This window comes from Leopardus geoffroyi, chromosome X (genome assembly GCF_018350155.1).
Source record: "Leopardus geoffroyi isolate Oge1 chromosome X, O.geoffroyi_Oge1_pat1.0, whole genome shotgun sequence".
NCBI lineage: Eukaryota > Metazoa > Chordata > Mammalia > Carnivora > Felidae > Leopardus > Leopardus geoffroyi.
The window spans coordinates 45,958,470-45,974,749 of NC_059343.1; the positions used below are offsets into that span (position 1 = coordinate 45,958,470).

Sequence of the window (16,280 nt, forward strand, 5' to 3'; positions counted from 1 at the left end):
ATGTGAGGACACAACCACAAATCTGTGACTTTGAAGAGGGTCCTCACTAGAACCCAACTATGCCGGCACCCTGATCTTGGACTTCCAGCCTCCAAAACTGTGAGATACCAAGTTTGTTCATAAGCCGCCCAGTCTGTGGTATTTTGTTCCTGCACCCCGAACACACTAAGACACATACACCCAGCAAACGTGAATCACAGGAAAAGCTGGAAGGGCTAAATTAATATTACAGAGAATATACTTCAGAATGAGGATTATCACAAGGGGAAAAGACAGATGTTACTTAATAAAAGAGGTCCAGTCATCGAGAAGATCCAAAAATCATGAATGTGCGTGCATTAGTAAAAACTGATACAAGAGCTAAAAACTGATAAAACTAAAAGGAAAAACAGAGAAATCAGTTAGCTGAAGCCTTCAACATTCCCCCATCCACAACTGACAGTACCAGTGGACAACACAATCAGAAACTATATGGAGCAGTCGAGCAACACTATCAACAGCCATGACCTAACGGATGCTTACAGAAGGACAGCACAAGACACCATCTTCTGAAGTGCACACACAAGGTTCACAAGACAGGCCATATTCTGTGCCATAAAGTAAATCTCAACAACTTCTAAAGGGCTGAAATCATACAAACTGGGTTCTCTGACCGCAAAGAATTAAACAGAAATTAATTGCAGCAAGGTGTCTGGAAAACCACAGAATATTTTGAAATTAAATGGCATTTCTCAATAATGCAGGGATCAAAGAAGAACCTGCAAGAAGTAGAAAACCAAAACACAGTATATCAAAATCTGTAAGGTGAATCTACAACAATGCATTGAGGGGAATTTTTATCATTAAATATTTACATTAGAAAAGAAGAACTGTCTGAAATCAACTGTCTAAACTGTCACCTTAAGAAATTAGAAAAGCAAAATCAATTTAAACCTAAGGGAAGCAGAAAAAGTATAATGAAGGTTTGAACAGAAATTGACCTACTAGAAATCATAAAATCGATACAAAGGAATCAGTGAAACTAAGAGCTGGTTCTATGACAGGACCAGTAAATCTAATAGGTTTAGCCAGACTGATAATAAGGAATGAGGGCAGAGTGACATGGATTACTAATATCGCTACTGCCAGAGGAGACATCAATACAGATCTTTCAGACATGAAGTGGATGAGAAAATATTATTGAAAATATTATCCAAAAAAAAGATGAAATGGGAAAACCCCTTGAAAGGCCCTGGCTCGCAGGCCCCAGTCAAGAAAATAACACCACTAGCCTTATATCTGTCAGAGATTGAATTCACTAAATCAAACAGAAAACAAAAACCCTTCCCTCACATAAAACTCAAGGCTTGAATGGTTTCACTGTTTAAATTCTATCAAACACATATGAAAGAAATAATGCAGGTTTGAACAAAGTCTTCCAGGCAACTGAAGATGAGGTCACACTTCCTAACACATGTTATAGAGCCAGCAATATCCTGATATGAAAGCAAGACAAAAAATTAAGAAAATAAATAACAGACTCTGGAAAAAAAAAAAAAAAGAGAAACCTCACTAGAGTCCAGAGCCTAGAAGGGAGAACCATACCACTTCAACGTCAATTACAGGAAGAACTGTCAGTTATAGACCCAACAGAAGAATAATCAACATGAAAGAATCATGTAGGCCCCAACAGGAAAAGATGTACATTGCATGTCCTGTAAGATACTGACTACGCCTCCAACTCAGCCAATGAGAAACTGTCATTACCCCGAACTCTTGCTTTTCTTCGATGGACTTTCATTCAAAACAACCCTTCCAACTTCCTCCTTCTTCTCCATAAGATAACGTTCCTCTACTTTGCTTATCGGACTTGCCTAGGATTTTGCCTTAGGTTGCTTGTTCCAAACTGTAATTCTCTGCTATTCCTGAATAAACTCATTTTTGCTGGTAAAATAACTGGCTGTTCTACTTTTGAGGCTAACAAGAGCAATAGCACTCATGGACACAGACGCAATAATCCAAAATAAAATATCGGCTGTTTGAAACCAGCAATATAGAAAAAAGACAAAATACCATAGTGAAATGGTTCCACAGCTTTGAGAGTGGTTCAATGTTTCAGAATCACTCACGCTAACTGACCATAATAACAGACTAAAAATATATAAGCATCTCAATAGATGCATAAAGAGTATTTATTTGATAAATTTACTTGATAAAAACTCCTAGCAAACTAGGAATAAAGAAGGATTTCTAGCTTAGTCTCCTAGGGCTGCTGCAACAAAACTACCACAGACTGGATGACTTCTAAAAACAAGAGAAATCTATTTCTCATATTTCCAGATGCCAGGAAGCCCAAGATCAAGGTGCCAGCAGATTTGGGATGTGAGGCCCTGCTTCCTGCTTCACGGACTGCTGACTTCTTGTCCTCACATGGCGGGAGGGCCGAGGGAGCTCTCAGGGGTGGGTCTCTTTTATAAGGGCACTAATGCCATTCATGTGGGCTTCACCTGAATGACCTGATCACCTCCCAAAGGCCCTACCTCCAATCACCATCATACTGGAGAAAGGTTTCAACATGAATGTTGGGGAGATGGCAAGATTCATTCAGTTTATTGGCAACATCCTTAAACCGATAACTGGCATCTACAAAAATATCTAAAGCTACTGTAATCGTTAATCCTGAAGGTCTGAATGTTTCCCTCCTGAGACAGGGAACAAGGTAAGTATGCATACTTTCACCACTTCTAGTCAATATTTTCCTGGCTGTTCTAGCCAATAAAAAAGTCAAGCAGAAATAAAGAAGTAAAGAAATAAAGAAGTAAAACAGTCATTATTCACTGGCAACACCTGAATCTGTAAGAAAAACCCATAAAACATTACTTGAATTAAGAAGCGAGTTTAGCAACGTGAAGAGACACATAGTCAGTATGTAAAAGTAAATTCTGCTTCCATATACCAGCCATAAACAATTAAAAATGGAAATTTTCAAAAGCAACGCTACATAGTGTAATGCTGAAAAACAGGAGAAAGAATGTGCTGCCATTGTCCCCACTCCCCAACTACAGAGTTGTGGCTCAGAGGTTTTGAAGCAGATAGCTCCTCTCAGAGGAACAAAGTTCATTTGCAAAGGGGTGTTGAGGAGAAGGTCAAGCAAGCCTAAGGGCACTTGCAAAACAGTGGAGGTTGTGGTACAAGGCAAACGGTAGGAGACTGGTAGAAGTCTTGGACATAGAGGATCAACTGTAGGCTGGCCGGATTACCTGAGACAATCAGGGAGAAGAGACAGCTGCAAGGAGCCTGCCTAGGGTCAGAAAAACTCTGAAACAGTAACTTCAGCAGCTAGCCCTTCAAAGGAGCATGGATTTCACTGGTTTAGATTATGAAGCAATATATCCAGGGTATCGCTGAAAACAGTTGAACAAGTAGCCCACAGTCAGTGAACCGGAACAGCTGGGTGTGGTCAGGCAAAGAGACAATCAGAGAGAAGCCTGCCGCAACCAGTCATCCCAAGGGGACAGTAGGCATCCCCAAGTCGTCTCTCCCTGAGGACTAAAATCTGAAGCCTAACACAAGGGTGGGGGTGGGCGAGAGTAAGGAGAGAAAACAGACTCCACTAAAATAAACCAGCTAGACACTAAACAACTAGACAAGGAAACAGAGGTAACAAACCCAGGAAGGGGTGGGATGGATCAGTACCCAGTACTGCTCCAATATTTTAGATAGTTAGACAAGAAAAAAATTATGATAATTCAAAAAACAGGAAAGCATGAATAAGCAACAGAAACTGCAGGTGCTTGCAACCAGATGTCAGATTTGATAAAGAATTCAAAGTAGCTGTTATAATCAGGTCCAAAGAACAAAGAAAACCACAATCAAAAAAAGTAAAGGAAGGTATGATGAAAATGTCACATCAAAGACAGAATAACAATAAAGTGAGAAAAATTATTTAAAAAAGAACCAAATACAAGTTCTGCAGTTGAAAAGTGCGGTAACTAAAGTGAAAAATTCACTCGAGGAGATCGACACTAGTTGAACTACCAGAGAAAGATTTAGCAATCTTGAAGACAGATGGACAGCGATTATACAGTCTGAAGAAAGTGAGGGAAACAAATGAAGGCAATAAACTGAGCTGCACAAACATATGGAACACTCTTAACACCAACACAGATGCAGGAGAGTACCAGAACAGAGACAGAAAGGAGCAGAAAAAAATATTCAAAGAAACAGTGCCTGAAAGCAACTCAATGAACTCCAAGTAGGATAAATGAGCGATTCATAGACACATCACAGTAAACATGCCGAAAGCCAAAAGCAAGGAGAAAATCGTGAAAACAACAAGAGAAAATGACCAGTCACTTATGAGGGAACTACAATTAACAGCAGTTTACTCAGCAGAAAATATGGAGGCCAGAAGGAACTAACTGGGTAATTAAAAAATTTAAAAATGCTCAACAACCAAGAATCTCATATCCAGTAAGCTATTTTTAAAAATGAAAGTAATGTTACTGAATTGGTTCCTTAGGTATAACAATTTCTTTTTGTCAGAATCTTCAGGGTTTTACACAGATAAGAGCATGTCATCTGGACGTGGAGGACTTGATGGCTACTAAAATAAACCAGACACAGAAAGACAAATACTGGGCCATCTCCCTTCTACGTGCAATCTAAAATAGTCAGACTCCTAGAAGCTGAAGGTAGAACAATGGCTGCCAGGGGTAAGGGGAGGGGTAAATGGTGAGGTGATGGTCAAAGGTACAAAGTTACAACTATGAAAGAGAAGTATGTTCTGGAGACCTACAGAGCGTAGTGCCTTTACCTAACAATACTGTGTTATATACTTAAAATTGCTAAGAGATTATCTTATGTTAAAAGTGTTCTTACCGCTAATGATAATCATATAATAACAACCACACCAACAAGAAGAAAGGGTTGTACATGTGAATACCTTTACCTATAGCTTTACCTATCAATCAGACCTCAATAAAACACACCTCTTAGGTACCACTAGTCACGGTAGTAATTTTTACATTGACTTATATGATTGTTAGATTAACTATTCTCGAATGATTTGGCTTAAACTCACTCCATGAAGGCAGTGATGTGTCTTTGTTTACTGTATCGCCCAGGCACCCAACACAGTGTGTACAGTGTCTAGGTAAGAGCTGAAGCTTATTTAGTGAATCATAGTTAAATGAATAGAGTCTCTCACCCTATATTTGCCACACACACACACACACACACACACACACACACACACACACACACGGTTACCATCATACTTATGCAGCTCAGGGAGCAGTGCCTGGGCAGCCACCCCCCAGCTGGATCAGGAGATGGAGGAGCACCAGTGGTGTTGCCAGATGGCGGCTTCGAGCTTCTGTAAGGTGAGGCAGCGTTACTCTCAGCAAGGCTAAGAAACTTTATGAGTCTGTCTATGGTAAAGGCTGAGACCTTTGTGCCTTCACACACTCAGTGTCCCCTCGTTACTGTTCATGGTGGGTCATCAGAACGCTCATCACTAAGTGCAGCGATTCCCTCCCGGACCTCGGACCAGGGTAACCTCTCCCCACAATACTAGAGCACTCTATTTTCATAGCAGAAAAGCAAGGCCAGAAAACGGGATTTTCGCTGTTTGTCCCCTCTTAATGTGTTTTCTCACCTTGTACTCACTTCCATGCTTCTTCTTTGAGTCACCCAACCCAACCCTGCTACTTCCCAACCAATGACTACAACACCTGTGCCTGCATCTCACTTGCGCTGTAGGGCTCTACTGGAGGTGGCTGGATCTAACTATTGTACTATGCATTTGCTTTCTGTTTTCTCTTATGAATCCGTAGGCCTCCAGACTTCAAGTAACGTGCTCCAGGTGGCCCACAAACGGAGAATGCTTCAGGTGAGGCTGCCACTCTCACCCACAGCGTGACCAAAGCAGTGCTACCTTGTAAGAACCACACACTGCACCCTGGGGGCCAAAAGAGAGCAAAAGTCTAAGAAATTTTAATAGAGATACTTATCTCAATAGCACAACTGTCTCTTCTTAGGGACAAGCAAGTTGCTGTCTGATTTGGTTTGGTTTTGGCCTGCATCGTCTGTGGCATTTTCATGGCCCTTGCAGACTTAGCTAACCTTCCATCCAAACCTCTCTGCTTCCCTCACTGCTCTGCTCTACTGTCCCACATAGCTCTCCTCTACTTTAAATGCACTGATTGCGTTTTCAGCTGGCAAGGACATCAAAGCAATTCATTATCTTGAAATGTCAAGATACCAAAGAGATCGAGTCTTTAGAAAAACGACTTTAAAATCTATAGGATTTTATCTGTTGTTTTGTTTCCAAACATTATATATACCATAAACTACTGTCCATAATGATCGTGATGAGGATACCAACGCTGAAATCTGCCGCAGCAAACGCGTGTATAGACCTTGATATGAACCAGATCCCGACTTAGTGATGTGCCTGTATTGACTCGTCACCTCACAGTCTCTCGTGCACCTGAGACATCATGTTCTATCCAAGCACTGATCCAGTGTAATCAGGATAAGCTGTCTTACACGTTCACCTGTCTTTTGAACCAAAGGACACTGGACACTGAGGTGCACTGCAGTTTATGGCCAAATCCCATGTCTCTGTATGTTTTTCTCTGACCTGGATTTAACCCTGACCTTGCCCTTGCTGAGTAGGTGGCTCTGGGTAAGTTACTTCACCCCTTAACCTCTACGGGTCTCAGTTTCCTCATCTGGATGGAACAAGGGACGATACCCTTAAAAACACTTACCTCACAGTGCTGCAGTGGATACTCCATGAATTTTAAAATCATTGCTGTAGGGAAAGAGCTAAAAACAAATCCAGGCCTGTAGTAAGCCTCCTGAAGTGTGAGCTTGTATTCCTGTCTCTTTCCTTCTGCTTGTATCCATTATCCTTCCCTCCTGTTTGCTACTCCTTCTCTCTGCCTGCCCCCTGCACACTTTCACCTCATCCTCCACTCCCATTCTCTCCTCACTGCACCTTTCCTAAGACTCTCCAAACACACTGTTTACCACCTCCTCATGACTCAGTTCAGAAAATACTAATACACCAGCCTTTTGTTAAATGAATAATGAATATGAGTGGAAGAAAAACAAATGTTACTGATGAAAACTGGACTGTTAACAGCTTCGTATCTTTACCAGACTCACATCTTCCCAGACTGAACTCCCAATAGGAGTTCAATACAACTAATGGCTGTAGAAGCCACCACATGATGAGGTCCTTGGCCTTTACATTTCACTCTTTGAAATGTTTACGCAAATTTATACACTCGTGTTCTATCATCATCCAGTGACCACTTCATTTTCCAAACACTGTACAAAATGTGCAAACAGGTCATTCGTTCTAATTTCCTAGAGAAGTTTCCATTCAAGTTTTCCATAGGAGCCCACGATGATGGAACCTAGCATTGCATTTAGGCTTCCCAATGGCCCATAAGGAGAGCTGAATACTCGTTATGCTAATAAAAACACGCCCTCCACCGTGCCCCACAGACTCAATTCCTGAGTCCCCAAGGAGCCGAAGTGATAGTGCTAAGTCCTTCCAGTGAGTCAAAGGTAGTCTTGACACCATCTGTCCAGAACATGCTTCCCGGAAATGTGGGAACAACAACAGTAACAACAATGGCTAGAATTGATCGGCAATTTGCCACATGCCGGGCACTGTCCTGATGACTTTTTTTTGTCTTAACACAGTCAGTACTCTAAACTGCCCCCAAGAAGTAGCTACACTTACTACTAACTAGTGTTTCCACGTTGCTAATGGAAACGAGGCACACAGATGTTAAGTAACTTGCTCAGTGGCATCGGGCCGTAAGTGGTGCAGGCCCACGTTGCAGACAATTCACTGTACTGTGTACTTGTTCAGTCAATATTAGGATCCAAGGGCCACTGCAAAATATTTAGAGTTACACCTAACATATAACACAAACTGATTTTATAGCACGGAACTGCATGGTATACAGAAATTTGATTTCAACAGCAATCACTTAGATGGAAGCTTGACAGGGACTGGATTCAGGATACTCTGTGGAAACAATACTCTCCGAGCCTTGTTAGTACAGCAGACAGCACATCAGTCTCCTAGCTGAAGTTCTTGGGTTTGTGCATCAGAGAAGGCACCAAACTGTTGTCACTTCTGCACCCTCACAACAATGGAGAGAGAAGCCAGGCAGCAGAAAAACGGGACCACTGACTGCCCTGCTCCAGTAGTTCCCAGACAAGGAGTCCTCCTAAGTCAGAACCCAAGAAGTTTTTAAAAATGCACATGCTATGATCCATACCCAGTGAATCTCATTTAGCGTGGTCACAACGTTAAGAATCTGTGATTTTTAAAAAAATGTTTATTTATCGAGAGAGAGAGAGCGCGTGCGCGAGAGCGAACATGCACGTGAATCGGGTAGCAGCAGAGACAGAGGAAGAGAGAGAATCCCAAGTAGGCTCTGGACTGTTAGCATGGAGCCCAATGCGGAGCTCATTCTCATGAACTGTGAGATCATGTCCTGAGCCGAAATCAAGAGTCGGATACTTAACCAACTGAGCCACCCACGCACCCTAGAATCTGTGATTTTTAACTCTGCCTAGGAAACTCTCAAGAACTTTATTAAATCCCTGTGGTAGCAAGCCTGACTTCAATGTACTGACTCTTTCCAGACAAACACACACATGAGAGACCAATCTGAAAGCACACAGAAAGCAGAACATAATGAGCACAGCCTGAGACTCAAACCAAGGGCAGGGCAGATTTTCTGACAGGACATCACGACCCCACTGGACGTTCTCCATGAAAGCTTCGGTCTATCTCAAATCCATTCTCTTCGTGGCCAGTGGGTAGGGTTGGTGACAGAAGATGACATTAAGTTCTCATGATGGCACGGGCTTTTTTTGAGGACCACGTAAACCATATGATGTGAGGTTATGCAATCTATTCTCCCCATGTCCTCGCAGCCTTTGGTTCATTCTTACACCCACACTCCACTCCACGTCAGCCTGGCGCAACCAGAACTTGGGCACATGTCTTCCCTTCACCTATCAAAAACCTGCCTTTGACCTTAGGAGATCATCTCCCTCTTGTCCTTTCAGCTGTCCTGTGATATCATCTGCTGTCCCGAACAGGACAGAAGCTTAAAGCCCTTGCCCAGCCCCTTACTCTGGTGTCCATACCTAGAAAGGCTTGTCATCAATGAGGAGGAGAACCCCAGTCCCAGGAGCTAAGAGCCAAGACGAGCACAAAACCATCCGGGCGTGGACATTCCACGGCAGTGGTGACCTCTGAAATGAAGCTTTACCTCACATCTCAGCTGTCCCTGAAACACGTTCTTATCACAGAAAGCAGGCAGAGGATGAGGGTGCCCGGAATCCTTCCCAGGGAGTACTTCCTGGGAGTACCATGCTGCCATGGTATTTCCTCGCACCAAATCCAGGCAAGGACCAGCATATTATGTGGGTTATAACCACAATGGCACATTTTGAAAATTTCAGAGGGAGACTGTGATTGTTGAAATGATTAAAGGGAAGTATCAGTATTTAAAAAGGGAAAGTTTCAGGGAGGCAAATCTTTTTGACAGAGACTTACATAAGGTGGATTTTCCATAAATGTTAACTTCCCTGTAAATTGAGGGATACTTGCATGTTGTTTTACCTGGGAAGGTACCAATAATCCTTGACTGTTTTGGAAAATACATCAATGAAAGCAATTCTGTTCATGGCTTTGCATCTCATACAACATGCCAGTATCACTTGATATCTGTGGCTGTGCGTGCAGGAAATAGAATGAGGGGAACCCAAGTGTACTGACCGGATGGGTCTTCTCCAGGTTATGCTGTGAAAGGACCGGAGGAATTAAGTGGGAGATGTTCACAATGTGATCTGCCAGCGGTCACTGAACATTGCCACTTTGTTTCCATATCTGTCTCCCTCGTGTCTGCCTCGTGGAAGGTTGGAAACACACCTCTTGGTGTCTTCAGGCCAGAGGACCTGACACTCGGCAGAAGGCCAGTCCACACTTGTGGAATTGAAGTCAAATGGGAATGAATGGACCTAGTGTCATGATGATGAACCACACAGATGCCGGTCTGCAGAGGGCAGGAGGGACGTGCCACAGGTCTCAGTCTTAGGACCAATGCGGTAGGGTAAGACCAGCCTGCAGGACTGATCTCCATCACATCCCTCAGGGGTCCTAGATTTAACCAGTTAAAACAATTTGCACTAACCACAAAGGTCTAATGTAGAAAAACAGGTAACTTACTGCTTAGTTTTTTGTACGAACCTTCTTTTTAGCTGGCCTGACGCACAAATTCAGGCACAGCACACACCGGTCGAGAAGCAGAACCTGACCTGAACGTCTTCCAGGCTGAGGCAGTGTCGGGCTGGTCAGGGCACACACACAGGAAGGGTAATCCTAGCGGGCACACGTGATTCTCCTGAAACAGAGTTTACAATCATTAGGGAGCCCAGAGCTGGACATACACCGAATCCGGCAACACGGCTCACCGGGGCCTCAATGTGGTCTCCCGCCACGGGCCTTCCCCTCTAGGACTCCCTGTCCACTTGGAATATTCATTTGAGCCCTTGGTTTTAGAGGGATGCCTGGAGGCAGTTATTTCCCAAAGTTGTGTCTGTCCATGACACCAGTTCATCCTCTCTCTGAGGGTGGAGGTCACGTGGAGGTGCCATGCGTGCAACGCCCAGGAGCTGGGGCCACCCCTGCTGTCCCACAGTCAGAGCTCTGGCAGGTATGGCTCGAGGCTCAGGAGTCAATTTGCATTCGCAGTGCTCACAAAGGCTTGCAAAGGCTGCGCTGAGAGTGTTTCCTTAACAAAAAATAGAAAATTTCCAAGAATAGTCTGGACAGACACAGGCCATTAATGTCCTCGCCTCTTCCCTCTGCTTCTCCCCAGGTGCCAGGTTTGTTTTCTCCACTGTTACAAAATCAGTGCGTACAATTCTGAAACTGAACCTTTCCGTGTCTTTATTTATCCCCTGCTCTCCTCCAAACCTTTTGTAAGGAGGGCCTGTTAGCAAAAGGGACCAAAATATTTTCATAGAAAACTCTATTACATAACGAGAAAGACTCATGATCATTAGGAATTGTTCAGGATGAAATTCTGAATTTTCAAAATTTTCAAAACGGGTTTACATCACCTCCTGTCCCTTTTGTCTCTCTCCTTTATCCAGCAGCCAGGCTAGAACAGGTCATACCCTTGCTGGGGGCAGCTGCTTTGAACAGTGGCCCTGCCTAACATCTTACATCAGCTTTCTCAGACATCCAGGCACCAACAGCCACAACGTACAAAGCCACTTTTAAATCCTCCCTTTTCGCTCTCACTGCAAGTTTACTGAAACTCCTAGCAGTAAGTGGACACTTACCGGGTGACCATACAGGGGACATCCTGGTTGGAATGCTGGGAGGCGCAGCCACAGCAGCAGTAAGCCAGCTGAAGAAAAGGCTGGAATGCCTTCCCCTCCGTCTTTGCCTCTAGTTTATGTAAAGCTTTTTCTAACCCAGGCAACCAATTAAATTTGTCTTCTCCCACGTGCAGGAGACAGCAAGTTAAACTTTCAACATTTTTGTTCACCTTTGGGAAGGTCTGGATCCTTTTCCCTGGCCTCCAGAGAATAAAGACCCAAGTCATAAGTTGGCTACACTTGTTCACCTCATAGCATCCAGCATGGCTAAAGCAGCCAAGGCATGCAGTGAGCCAACGCTCTTGGACTTGGACCTTTTATTTTTGCATTCCGTGTGTAACATTTACCTTTCAGAACAGCTCAGCTGCTCTTTCATATCGTGGGCACATCCATAGTCACTGAGGCACAAGCAGCTTATCATCTCTACCGTGCCATCCTTTCTTTACGCAAAGTCTTCCACCATATTTTAGTGAGTCAGGGTTTTCCTGCTAGTGAGTCCCATGGCTGCCACCATGGTTTCGGAGGTCCCAAGACCACCCTTGCTTCTGCTGCATCCCCAGGAGGACGTGAAGGTCATCCTCAGGGCTAAGATTTATTACAGCAAAAGGATAGAAAGCAAAATTGCCCAGGGGAAATGGTGCCCTGGGTAACATCTGGAGGAAACCAGTGCAAGCTTCCAAGAGTCCTTTCCCAGGAGAGTCACACAATTTGTGCCTTCAGCAACAAATCATGATAACTCATGTGAAATGCTGTCTACCAAGGGTACCTCGTGAGTAACACAGCATCAGAGGTTTGGGATGGAGGCTGGTCACGTAGGCACTGTCTGCCCAGCACACACCAAGATTTCAGATTCCCAGAAGGAAAGGTATTTTCATAGATGTCTATGTGTTGAGATGTTTCATAGATGTTTAACATGAAACATATTGTTTGGACAGTTTAGGAAGAATAAAGCACCCTGCTCAGGTAGGGAATGGTGGGAAACCTTCTGAAATTCAAGTTCCCGGATGCAAGATAAGGGCCAACATGCTGATGTTTGTAAGCACAGTAGTTTCAGGCCTACTATGTTAACTCTTCTCTGCACAACACCCAATAACAAAGCTTCGAAATATATAACCAAGTCAGACAGAACTGAAGGATAAATGAACAAATCTACAAGTAACAGTTACAGAAGTCAACACTCTCTCAGTCATATGCAGAAGGAATAGAAGGAAAATTAGCAATATGCGGATGAACTGAACACTGTGAACTACCTGGATGTAACTGACAAGTATAGAACCCTTCACATATGGAAGTTTCACCAAGGTGGACTGCATCCTGGGTCACGAAACACATATTAGAAGTTATAAAATAGTTGAAATCATACAGAGAATGTTGCCTGAGCAAAAGAAAAAAAAAAACCCCAATATGTAAGAAAATGTGAAGAGGAAAACCTCCAAACACAAGGAAATTACACGATACATGCCTAAATAATCCCATGGTGCAAATGGCAAGGCTCAAGGGAAATTAGAAAATATTTTGGATACTAACCCTTTATCAGATGAACTGAATGCAAATGAAAATACAACACATCCAAATTTGCAGGATGCAGCTACAGCAGTACTTAGTGTTAAATGTACCGCATCAAATGTTTGTATTAGAAAGAAGAAAGGACCCACGTTAATAATGAAAGCTTCCACCTTAAGAAACTAGAAACAGGACATAAAAATAAAGCAAGCAAATAAGAAAAACAGGATTTAGAGCAAATATCAGGAAAAGAATAGAGATAGTCAATGAAACCAAAAGCTGGTTCTTCGAAAAGGTCAATAAAATTCATAAATTTCTATCCAGACTGACACAAAAAGAAAGATAAGTAAAATAAAGACACAACTTACCAATATCCAGAATGAAATAGGTTACAGAATCCAGAGAATTTGAATGGATTCTAACAAATAATCTATGCACTTACATTTGGTAATTGAAATGGAACAGAACAATTGCTTGAAAGACACAAACTATTAAAGCTCAACCCAAACAAAACAAAACCAAACAAAACCAAAAAAACAAAAAACCACCACCCAGGTAATCTGAAAAACATACATATATTTCTAAAATATCATTGTTAAAAACTTTCAGGAAAGAAATCTCCAGGCCCAGACGGTTTCTCTGGAAAACTGTACCACACACTTAAGAACAAGTAACAGTGTGCTATCAACAACAGCCAAATTATGGGAAAAGCCCATATGTCCATTGACTGATGAATGGATAAAGAAGAAGTGGTACATACATATACAATGGAATACTACTCGGGGATTAAAAAGAATGAAATCTTGCCATTTGCAACAATGTGGATGGAAGTAGATCGTATTATGCTAAGCAAAATAAGTCAGTCAGAGAAAGACAAATACCATACGATTTCACCCCATGTCAAATTTAAAAAACATAACAGATGAACACAGAGGAAGGGAAGCAAAAATAAGATAAAAACAGAGAGGGAGGCAAACCATAAGAGATTCTTAAATACAGAGAACAAACGGAAGGTTGCTGGAGAGGTGTTTTGTGTGTGTGTGTGTGGGGGGGGGGGAATGAGCTTAAATGCATCATGGGCATTAAGGAGGACACTTGTTGGGATGAGCACTGGGTGTTATATGTAAGTGATGAATCACTAAATTCTACTCCTGAAACCATTACTACACTATACACTAACTTGAATTTAAATTTTAAAAAATTCTACAAAAGTAGTAGAAATATAATAAGAAATAACAGCAATTCTACAACCTCTTCAAAGAAATAGAAGAGAGGGACCACTTCTTGAATCATTTCATCAGACTGGCATTACCCTGATACCAAAATCAGACAAAGACACTACTAGCAAATCATTCAATAATATATAAAAAGAATAATACAACATGAGCAAGTTGGGTTTACCCTGGAAATACAAAGCTGGTGTAGAATTCAAAAATCAGTTAAGAAATCACATTAGTGTATCAAAAAAAAAAAGACCCACATGATCATATCAATTGATGCAGAGAAAGCATCTGACCAAATTCAACAGCCATTCATGATAAAAACATTCAGCAAACTATAACCAGAAGGGAACTTTCCTAACCTGGATATAGTGTGGCCACGCACTGAAGAAGTTCTCAGACACCAGACCGAGCGGGTATGCAGGGCTGCCTCTGTGAGAGAGCAGCAGACTGCATATAGCCCTTATTTCATATTTCATTAGATAGAGGATCAAAGAATATCAAAGCATGGATAGAGAGCACAATGGACCTTTAGACATTAACCAGACATACATTTGGTGGCTACGTGAAGGCATGCAGGAGTACGTGAAGTTTTAAGGAGTGTCAGGGAATTACAGCAGGTTTTGTATCTTAACTGTCCTCTGGGGGATCGTGGGGCTCTGTAGCTCATAATGCTACCACGTTCGACAGCCTTGAGACCAGAACATTGCTGACATTTCAGCTATTGCCCCGTTCACCCTCCAGGACTTACAATACTTTCTCTAGAAACAACTCCACGATACAGAGCATCTTACAAAAATACCTACACCCTCCATCCTGCTTAATGAGGAAAGACTACATGCTTTCTCCCTAAGACCAGGAATGAGGCTACGATACCCACTCTCCCCTCTGTTATTCAGTATTTTGCTAGAAGTCCTAGTCACTTCAGTAAGGAAAGAAAAAAGAAAGGTCAGGAAGGAGGAAATAAAACTTCCAATTCACAATGACATGATTATGTATGTAGAAAATCCCATGAAATTACAGAAAAAAACCTCCTAGAACCAATACGTGAATTCAGTGTTGTCACAGCATAGAAGCTGAACACAAAAAAATCAAGCAACTTTCTGCATGCTAGCAATGAACAATTACATAACAAGACAAAATACGGAAACCACCCGCAGGTACCATTTACAATCGCTTCCCCCGTTCCAGTCTATCGAAACATACACAGGATGTATATGCTCAAAACCACAAAAAGCTGAGGAAAGAAATATAAGACCTAAATGAATGGAGACACATACTGTGTTCTTGGGTTGATCAAATCAAAATAATGTAGGCGTCAATAGGCCTCAAAGGAATGCAACATTTTAATACAATTCCAATAAAAAAATCCCAGTAGGACTTTTTGGACATATAGACTGATTATGAAGTTTATGTGGAAAGGTAAAGGAACTAGAATAGTCAAATAATTTTGAAAATGAAAAACAAAATTGGAGGAGTAACACCGATTTTATGATTGACTGTGCAGCAACAGCCAAGATATGGAAACAATGTAAGTGTCCATGGAGGGATGAATGGATCAAGAAAATGTGCTATAAATACACAATGGAATATTAATTGGCCATAAAAAGAAAATCCTGGCTTTTGCAACTAAATGGATGGACCCTGAATGCTTTACACTGAAAGAAGACAGAGAAAGACAAATACTGTATGTTCTCACATATGTGGAAATTTAAAAAGCCAAACTCATAGAAATAGAGATTAGAATGGTGTTTGCCAGGGGTTGGGGAAAACGGTGGTTTTGGGTACAAATTTCCAGCCATAAGAAGAGTAAGTTATGGGGATCTCACACACACACACACACACACAATTTTTATATATATATATATATATATATATATCATCACCGTGTATACCTTAAGCTTACTTATGTTATATATCAATAGTATCTCATTAAAGCTGAAAAAATAAAATCATCCCCAGAATGTCCAGTGGGAGCCCCTTCAGGCTATTTTCTGTGTCCTTCTGACATCACCAAATCAGTCTTTGAACTGTCCCTTATTGTTGGTACCACAAGTTTCCTTGAACTGTCCCTTATGATTGGTACCACAAGTTGAGCCAGGCTCATTTGTCCTTTCGCTCTCCCAGCCTGGGAACCCATCACTG

General features: G+C 42.1%; 1 long non-coding RNA gene across 5 annotated transcripts in view; it reads right to left on the reverse strand.

The window, feature by feature from the left end:
• Positions 1-16,280, reverse strand: part of LOC123595071 — a 46,589-nt gene that overhangs the window by 16,321 nt on the left and 13,988 nt on the right. For 3 of the 5 annotated variants that reach the window (XR_006711014.1, XR_006711015.1, XR_006711013.1), the window contains exon 3: positions 10,274-10,427. This is a non-coding gene — a long non-coding RNA (uncharacterized LOC123595071). Of the gene's footprint in view, positions 1-6,755; positions 6,814-10,252; positions 10,428-16,280 lie in introns of all 5 variants that reach the window. The other 2 variants (XR_006711017.1, XR_006711016.1) reach the window with 2 other exon arrangements.